Genomic DNA, 10,399 nt, shown 5'->3' on the forward strand with positions numbered 1-10,399 from the left:
AAAGAACCTGTAAGAAAAAAGACACAGCCGTGACTAACGTCACGGCTGTGTAACTAGAGTCAACAGACGCTGAATACAAGCCGCAATTTGACCCTATAACTTGACCCCTGGGTTACGGATGGGGTCAACTGCTCTTACATTGTGCTTAGGATGTCATAAGAAATATTCCTGGTGAATTTGAGCTTAATCGGAACTTATACATGGATTTTGATTTTTTGAAAATTTTTGATTAACCTTTTGACCCCCTTATTGACCTTTGACCTCAATGAAAAAAAAAAAACCTTATGTACACCGACAAAATGCATTGTTCCAATTTTAATTAAAAAATTCTAACATGTTCAGTTCTTGAGATAAAATTTTTGAAGTTATTCAGCTAAAAACAGGAAGTGACCCCTTAATGACCTTTGACCCCCAAAATAAAAATACCATGCATACATCAGGGAACACTAATTCATGTATGTTGGTTATATTATTCTGGTCTGTTTACATTTTGAGATAAAAATGTTTTGACCGGAAGTAACCCCTTAATGACCTTTGACCCCAAAACTGTAGGCATCCTAAAGACCCTGGCTAGTAGCAATGCATGTGTGCTAATGGCGACTCTCTGCTATGTAATTTGTAAAGACAGTGAATTTTTGAATATTTTTTAGACTTTGACCAGAAATGACCCCTTAATGACCTTTGACCCCCTTATCTGAGCACACCCTATAGACACCGACTAAAGTCGAGTCACATGATATAACCATGTCCTCATCGCATGAAATTTGTGGAAGGAGTAGCATTTTTTGTGAAATCACATTTTTGACCATTATAGCTAGGTCAAAGGTCACAGCGAGGTCAAAGTCAAATGGAAGGTTTGGCCTAGCCCAATGGTCATTTGGGTCAACTTTGGTTGAAATCTGTTAATCCCTTGCGGAGCTACATGCAGTTGATTGCGGTTGCCAGAAGAAAGAAAGAACTAGAGTCAACAGACTCTGAGTACAAGCCGCCGCAGTTGACCTTTGACCCCTAAACTTTGACCTTTGGGGTCATAAATATTATTATATTTTTAACATGTTTAGAATGTCGTAAGAATAATTCCTGTTGAATTTGAGCTCGATTGGACCAATTTCGAAATTTGACCTTTGACCCTATAACTTGACCCTTGGGTCACGGATGGGGTCAACTGCTCTTGCATTGTGCTTAGGATGTCATAAGAAAGATTCCTGGTGAATTTCAGCTTAATCGGAACTTATACATGGATTTTGATTTTTTAAATTTTTGATTGACCTTTTGACCCCCTTAATGACCTTTGACCTCAATGAAAAAAAAAAAACCACATGTACACCGACAAAATGCATTGTTTTAATTTTAATTAAAAAATTCTAACATGTTTAGTTCTTGCGATAAAAATTCTTAAAGTTATTCAGCTAAAAACAGGAAGTGACCCCTTAATGACCTTTGACCCCCAAAATAAAAATACCATGCATACATCAGGTAACACTGATTCATGTATGATGGTTATATTACTCTGGTCTGTTTACATTTTGAGATAAATTTTTTTTTTTATATCGGTTTTTGACCGGAAGTAACCCCTTAATGACCTTTGACCCCAACACTGTAGGCATCCTAAAGACCCTGGCTAGTAGCGATGCATGTGTGCTAAAGGCGACTCTCTGCTATATAATTTGTAAAGACAGTGATTTTTTGAATATTTTTAGCTTTCAGACCGGAAATGACCCCTTAATGACCTTTGACCTCAATTCTTTTTAACAAGTTTTAAGCACTGCCACATGTTGATTCATATGCATGAGTCACATGATCATTGCATGTAATTTGTGGAAGGAGTAGCATTTTTTGTGAAATCACATTTTTGACCATTATAGCTAGGTCAAAGGTCACAGCAAGGTCAAAGTCAAATGGAAGGTTTGGCCTAACCCAGTGGTCATTTGGGTAAAATATGGTTGAAATCTGTCAATGCTTGGCGGAGCTAGAGCATTTTGATTGGTTGCCAGAAGAAGAAGAAGAAGAAGAAAGAATTGGAAGAAGACAGAACAAGCCGACGTTCGTCGTCGGCTTGTAACTAGATCTGGTTACAGATCTGGACCTAGCCGGGGACGGAAATGCCAGCCTTAACTTAAAGTTTGACCTTTGACCGGCTATTATGGACATCTCGCACCATTAAGGAGGTCAAAATGTCACAGTTGCAAAAAATGTTTAAAATTACGGAAAAGTAGCTGTATCTCAGCCTATGGAAGACGGATAAAGCCCCTACATGCTACAGTGATGCACCATTAATGTTATTTAGCTTAAAACCGGAAATGACGTCTAAATGACCTTTGACCAAAAAAATAAAAATACCGTGCATACCTCGAGTCACACTAATGCATATATGAAATTTATGTCACTCTGGTCTGGTTACGTTTTGAGATATAAAAAAATGAACATATTTGATGATTTTTGGTTTTTGACCGGAAGCGACCCCTTAATGACCTTTGACCCCAAAACTATAGACACCCCAAAGACCCTGGTTAGTAGCAATACATGTGTGCTAATGACAACACTCTGCTATGTAATTTGTAAAAACAGTGATTTTTTGAATATTTTTAGCTTTCAGACCGGAAATGACCCCCTTTAATGACCTTTGACCCCTTATCTGTGAACACCCTATAGGCACCGACCAAAGTCAAGTCACATGACCTAAGCATGTCACCATCACATGTTATTTGTGGAAGAAGAAGCATTTTAGAGTAAAATCGCATTTTTGCCATTGTGAGCAGGTCAAAGGTCAAATGGAGTTCAATTTCATGTCACATGTGGGGACTTGGTCAGTGGTGTTTGTGACCAAGTATGGTCAAAATCAGTCAAAGCATAACAGAGCTAGGGCGAAACGTGGCAAGTCACGCAAAATGTCACGTGTTGCCAGAAGAAAGAAAGATCCGATAGCATCACAAGACCTAGCCGGTGTCCCGGCTAGGTAAAGACTAGATCTGGTTACAGATCTGGACCTAGCCGGGGCCGGAAATGCCAGTCTTAACATAAAGTTTGACCTTTGACCGGCTATTATGGACATCTCACACCATTAATTGTGCATCACTGTAGCATGTAGGGGCTTTATCTGTCTTCCATAGGCTGAGATACAGCTACTTTTCCGTAATTTTAAACATTATTTTGCAAATTTGATGTTTTGACCTCCTTAATGACCTTTGACCCCAATATAAAAAAACTCATATACACCGAGAAAATGCATTGTTACAGTTTAAATTTAAAAAATCTACTATGCTTAGATATGGAGAAAAAAATTCTTAAAGTTATTTAGCTTAAAACCGGAAATGACGTCTAAATGACCTTTGACCAAAAAAATAAAAATACTGTACATACATCGGGTAACACTAATGCATATATGAAGTTTATATCACTCTGGTCTGGTTACGTTTTGAGATAAAAAAAATTGAACATATTTGATGATTTTTGGTTTTTGACCGGAAGCGACCCCTTAATGACCTTTGACCCCAAAACTGTAGACACCCCAAAGACCCTGGTTGGTAGCAATGCATGTGTGCTAATGACAACACTCTGCTATGTAATTTGTAAAAACAGTGATTTTTTGAATATTTTTAGCTTTCAGACCGGAAATGACCCCCTTAATGACCTTTGACCCAAATTCTGTGAATAATTTATACGCACTGGATGTAGCCGATGCATATGTGCAAGTGACATCATCGTACTATGTAATTTGTGGAAGAAGAAGCATTTTGAAGATATTTGGTTTTATACCGGAAATGACCCCTTAATGACCTTTGACCCCAAATTTGTGAATATCTTATAGACACTGGATATAGCCGATGCACATGTGCAAGTGACGTCATTGTAGGATGTAACATGTAGGAGAAGTAGCATTTTGAAATTTGTTGCCAGAAGAAAGAAAGAAGCAGAAAGAAGAACTAGATCTGGTTACAGATCTGGACCTAGCCAGGGCCGGAAATGCCAGTCTTAACTTAAAGTTTGACCTTTGACCGGCTATTACGGACATCTCACACCATTAATGGTGCTTCACTGTAGCATGTAGGGGCTTTATCCGTCTTCCATAGGCTGAGATACAGCTACTGTTCCGTAATTTTAAAATTTTTTTTGCAAATTTGACGTTTTGACCTCCTTAATGACCTTTGACCCCAATATAAAAAAAAACCTCATATACACCGCGAAAATGCATTGTTACAGTTTAAATTAAAAAATCTACTATGCTTAGTTATGGAGATAAAAATTCTTGAAGTTATTTAACCTAAAACCGGAAATGACGTCTAAATGACCTTTGACAAAAAAATAAAAATACCGTGCATACATTGGGTAACACTAATGCATATATGAAGTTTATGTCACTCTGGTCTGTTTACATTTTGAGATAAAAAAATTTTGAACATTTTTGATAATTTTGGTTTTTGACCGGAAGTAACCCCTTAATGACCTTTGACCCCAGAACTGTAGGCATCCTAAAGACCCTGGCTAGTAGCGATGCATGTGTGCTAATGGCGACTCTCTGCTATATAATTTGTAAAGACAGTGATTTTTTGAATATTTTTACACATTTTCAGACTTTTACCGGAAATGACCCCTTAATGACCTTTGACCTCAATTTTTTAAATAAGTTTTAAGCACTGCCACATGTTGATTCATATGCATGAGTCACATGATCATTGCATGTAATTTGTGGAAAGAGAAGCATTTTTTGTGAAATCAACATTTTTGACCATAAGGTCAAGGTCAAAGGTCACAGTCAGGTTAAAGTCAAATGTAAGGTTTGGCCTAGTCCAGTGGTCATTTGGCTCAAGTATGGTTGAAATCTGTCAAAGCATAAGAGAGCTAGGGCGAAACGTGGCAAGTCACGCAAAATGTCACGCTTTGTTGCCAGAAGAAGAAAGAAAGATCCGATAGCATCACAAGACCTAGCCGGTGTCCCGGCTAGGTAACTAGATCTGGTTACAGATCTGGACCTAGCCAGGGCCGGAAATGCCAGTCTTAACTTAAAGTTTGACCTTTGACCGGCTATTACGGACATCTCACACCATTAATGGTGCTTCACTGTAGCATGTAGGGGCTTTATCCGTCTTCCATAGGCTGAGATACAGCTACTGTTCCGTAATTTTAAAAATTTTTTTGCAAATTTGACGTTTTGACCTCCTTAATGACCTTTGACCCCAATATAAAAAAAACCTCATATACACCGCGAAAATGCATTGTTACAGTTTAAATTAAAAAAATCTACTATGCTTAGTTATGGAGATAAAAATTCTTGAAGTTATTTAGCTTAAAACCGGAAATGACGTCTAAATGACCTTTGACAAAAAAAATAAAAATACCGTGCATACATTGGGTAACACTAATGCATATATGAAGTTTATGTCACTCTGGTCTGTTTACATTTTGAGATAAAATTTTTTGAACATTTTTGATAATTTTGGTTTTTGACCGGAAGTAACCCCTTAATGACCTTTGACCCCAGAACTGTAGGCATCCTAAAGACCCTGGCTAGTAGCGATGCATGTGTGCTAATGGCGACTCTCTGCTATATAATTTGTAAAGACAGTGATTTTTTGAATATTTTTTACACATTTTTCAGACTTTTACCGGAAATGACCCCTTAATGACCTTTGACCTCAATTTTTTAAATAAGTTTTAAGCACTGCCACATGTTGATTCATATGCATGAGTCACATGATCATTGCATGTAATTTGTGGAAAGAGAAGCATTTTTTGTGAAATCAACATTTTTGACCATAAGGTCAAGGTCAAAGGTCACAGTCAGGTTAAAGTCAAATGTAAGGTTTGGCCTAGTCCAGTGGTCATTTGGCTCAAGTATGGTTGAAATCTGTCAAAGCATAAGAGAGCTAGGGCGAAACGTGGCAAGTCACGCAAAATGTCACGCTTTGTTGCCAGAAGAAGAAAGAAAGATCCGATAGCATCACAAGACCTAGCCGGTGTCCCGGCTAGGTAAAGATCCGATAGCATCACAAGACCTAGCCGGTGTCCCGGCTAGGTAAAGAAGAACTAGATCTGGTTACAGATCTGGACCTAGCCGGGCCGGAAATGCCAGTCTTAACTTAAAGTTTCACCTTTGACCGGCTATTATGGACATCTCACACCATTAACGGTGCATCACTGTAGCATGTAGGGGCTTTATCCGTCTTCCATAGGCTGAGATACAGCTACTTTTTCGTAATTTTAAACATTTTTTTTGCAAATTTGACCTCCTTAATGACCTTTGACCCCAATATAAAAAAAAATCTCATATACACCGAGAAAATGCATTGTTACAATTTAAATTTAAAAAATCTACTATGCTTGGTTATGGAGATAAAAATTCTTGAAATTATTTAGCTGAAAACCGGAAATGACGTCTAAATGACCTTTGACCAAAACAATAAAAATACCGTGCATACATCGGGTAACACTAATGCATATTATGAAGTTTATATCACTCTGGTCTGGTTACGTTTTGAGATTTAAGAAAATGAACATATTTGATGATTTTTGGTTTTTGACCGGAAGTGACCCCTTAATGACCGTTGACCCCGAAACTGTAGACACCCCAAAGACCCTGGTTGGTAGCAATGCATGTGTGCTAATGACAACACTCTGCTATGTAATTTGTAAAAGCAGTGATTTTTGAATATTTTTAGCTTTCAGACCGGAAATGACCCCTTAATGACCTTTGACCCAAATTCTGTGAATAACTTATAGGCACTGGATATAGTCGATGCATATGTGTAAGTGACATTATCGTACTATGTAATTTGTGGCAGAAGAAGCATTTTGAAGATATTTCGTTTTATACCGGAAATGACCCCTTAATGACCTTTGACCCCAAATTTGTGAATATCCTATAGACACTGGATATAGCCGATGCATATGTGCAAGTGACGTCATTGTAGGATGTAACATGTAGGAGAAGAAGCATTTTGAAATTTGTTGCCAGAAGAAAGAAAGAACTAGATCTGGTTACAGATCTGGACCTAGCCGGAGCCGGAAATGCCAGTCTTAAAGTTTATGGACATCTCACACCATTAATGGTGCATCACAGTAGCATGTAGGGGCTTTATCCGTCTTCCATAGGCTGAGATACAGCTACTTTTCCATAATTTTAAACATTTTTTGCAAATTTGACGTTTTGACCTCCTTAATGACCTTTGACCCCAATATAAAAAAACCTCATTTACACCGAGAAAATGCATTGTTACAGTTTAAATTAAAAAATCTACTATGTTTAGTTATGGAGATAAAAATTCTTGAAGTTATTTAGCTTAAAACCGGAAATGACGTCTAAATGACCTTTGACCAAAAAATAAAAATACTGTGCATACATCGGTAACACTAATGCATATATGAAGTTTATGTCACTCTGGTCTGGTTACGTTTTGAGATAAAAAAAAATGAACATATTTGATGATTTTTGGGTTTTGACCGGAAGCGACCCTTAATGACCTTTGACCCCAAAACTGTAGACACCCCAAAGACCCTGGTTAGTAGCAATGCATGTGTGCTAATGACAGCACTCTGCTATGTAGTTTGTAAAAACAGTGATTTTTGGAATATTTTTAGCTCTCAGACCGGAAATGACCCCCTTAATGACCTTTGACCCAAAATCTGTGAATAAATTATAGACACCGACCAAAGTCAAGTCACATGACCTAAGCATGTCACCATCACATGTTATTTGTGGAAGAAGAAGCATTTTAGAGTAAAAATCACATTTTTGCGATTTTTTTCAGGTCAAAGGTCAAATGGAGTTCAATGTCATGTCACATATGGGGACATGGTCAGTGGTGTTCGTGACCAAGTATGGTCAAAAACTGTCAAAGCATAACAGAGCTAGGGCGAAACGTGGCAAGTCACGCACGTGTTGCCAGAAAGAAGAAAGATCCGATAGCATCACAAGACCTAGCCGGTGTCCCGGCTAGGTAAGAAGAAAGAACTAGATCTGGTTACAGATCTGGACCTAGCCGGAGCCGGAAATGCCTGTCTTAAAGTTTATGGACGTCTCACACCATTAATGGTGCATCACTGTAGCATGTAGGGGCTTTATCCGTCTTCCATAGGCTGAGATACAGCTACTTTTCCGTAATTTTAAACATTTTTTGCAAATTTGACGTTTTGACCTCTTTAATGACATTTGACCCCAATATAAAAAAAACCTCATGTACACCACGAAAATGCATTGTTACAGTTTAAATTAAAAAATCTACTATGCTTAGTTATAGAGATAAAAATTCTTGAAGTTATTTAGCTTAAAACCGGAAATGACATCTAAATGACCTTTGACCAAAAAAATAAAAATACCGTGCATGCATCGGGTAACACTAATGCATATATGAAGTTTATGTCACTCTGGTCTGGTTACGTTTTGAGATTTAAAAAAATGAACATATTTTATGATTTTTGGTTTTTGACCGGAAGCGACCCTTAATGACCTTTGACCCCGAAACTGTAGACACCCCAAAGACCTTTATTAGTAGCAATGCATGTGTGCTAATGACAATACTCTGCTATGTAATTTGTAAAAACAGTGATTTTTTGAATATTTTTAGCATTCTGACCAGAAATGCCCCCCTTAATGACCTTTGACCCCTTATCTGTGAACACCCTATAGACACCAACCAAAGTCAAGTCACATGACCTAAGCATGTCACCATCACATGTAATTTGTGGAAGAAGAAGCATTTTGAAGATATTTGGTATTATACCGGAAATGACCCCTAAATGACCTTTGACCCCAAATCTGTGAACACCCTATAGACACTGGATATAGACAATGCATATGTGCAAGTGACGTCATTGTAGCATGTAACATGTAAGAGAAGAAGCATTTTGAAATTTGTTGCCAGAAGAAAGAAAGATCCGGTAGCATTTCAAGACCTAGCCGGTGTCCCGGCTAGGTAAGAAAGATCCGATAGCATCACAAGACCTAGCCGGTGTCCCGGCTAGGTAAGAAGAAGAATTGAGAAGAGACAGCACAAGCCGACGTTTGACGTCGGCTTGTAAAGATGCACTAACAACAAAACAAAAACACTCAGATATCATTGCACAGATTTACTTCCATTATACTGAATTTACTGCGACTTTCAAATCTTGGGTTACATTGATTTATATGTACGCTGTGACGTCAATATTTAGTCAATTGCCACAAACACTTCCCCCTTTCCCTTATTCTGACATCATAGTTTTTGTTTTTAACTTTTTTAAACAAACTTCACTAGACTCCATGGCAAAAATAATATTAATAACTATTACGGGAAGGGGTATGAACGTTTGGACAATATTTATTGTGGGACATTAGAGCACATCAGACATATCGAATTGCATTCTGAATACGAAGAATGGCCTTCTGATATCAAATAATTTTGATTTTTGAAATTCGCAATGTAATACACATTTTATGGCAAATCATTAAAATTGATATTTGTGATATTTAACAGTACTCGAAGTAAACTTTATCAATCTGATGATTTCTACCTAAAGTGTATGTAGGTGGGATGAAAAGCCGACGATCAATTTTGACCTTTCGTATTGAAGATATGGATTTTTTTTAAAACAATTTGTCATAAAATGTGTATTATATCGTGAATTTCATAAAATGAAAATTATTTGATATCAGAAAGACATTCTTCGTATTCAGAATGCAATTCGATAGGTCTGATGTGCTCTCATGTCTCACAAAAAATGCTGGCGAAACGCTCAAAACACTCATTCCAGTTCCATTAAGTCATATTCAATTTTAGGACTTTTTTCCAGACTCTCTACGAAAATATACTCAACATTCAGAAAACCGTGAATGTTGTTAGCTTTATTCAAAATTTCAATTCAATTCAATTCAATTCAATTCAAAGTAGTCTATTCACATATGCTTTTCCATCTTACATAGCAACAACAATAATATATATGAATAATAAATAATACAGTATAATAAATTAAAACACGATACACTTTGTAAGATTGCATTTTAAGCAAATACACTCAATATGAGTTGGGTAATAAATTATAATTAATACAAAATTAATTTTAAATCAAAATATCAGTACATATAAATATAAAGTATAAACAGGTGAAAAATAAATACATTTAGACAGGTACCCTCAATATGAGTTTAATATACATATATAAGTGAAGAATAAATACAAAGAGTACGTGATATCACAGCAAAAAAATATATAAAATTCAAAAACTACATGTATTATAGAACTATGTTATGAGGAGGCACATGGGATGAAAAAATGGCCTGCTACCAATTGACAGTTGCCATGGAAGGGGGAAAACTTAAGAAGGAGAGGCCAAATAAGACCAAAAGGACTTTAAGGCTGGCCCCACCTTTACCTAATGAGGGATAAATTGAGAGATGGTGGGAAAACAAAACATCACAGAACAATAC

The sequence above is a fragment of the Amphiura filiformis genome, chromosome 15 (genome assembly GCF_039555335.1).
Source record: "Amphiura filiformis chromosome 15, Afil_fr2py, whole genome shotgun sequence".
NCBI classification, from domain to species: Eukaryota; Metazoa; Echinodermata; class Ophiuroidea; order Amphilepidida; family Amphiuridae; genus Amphiura; species Amphiura filiformis.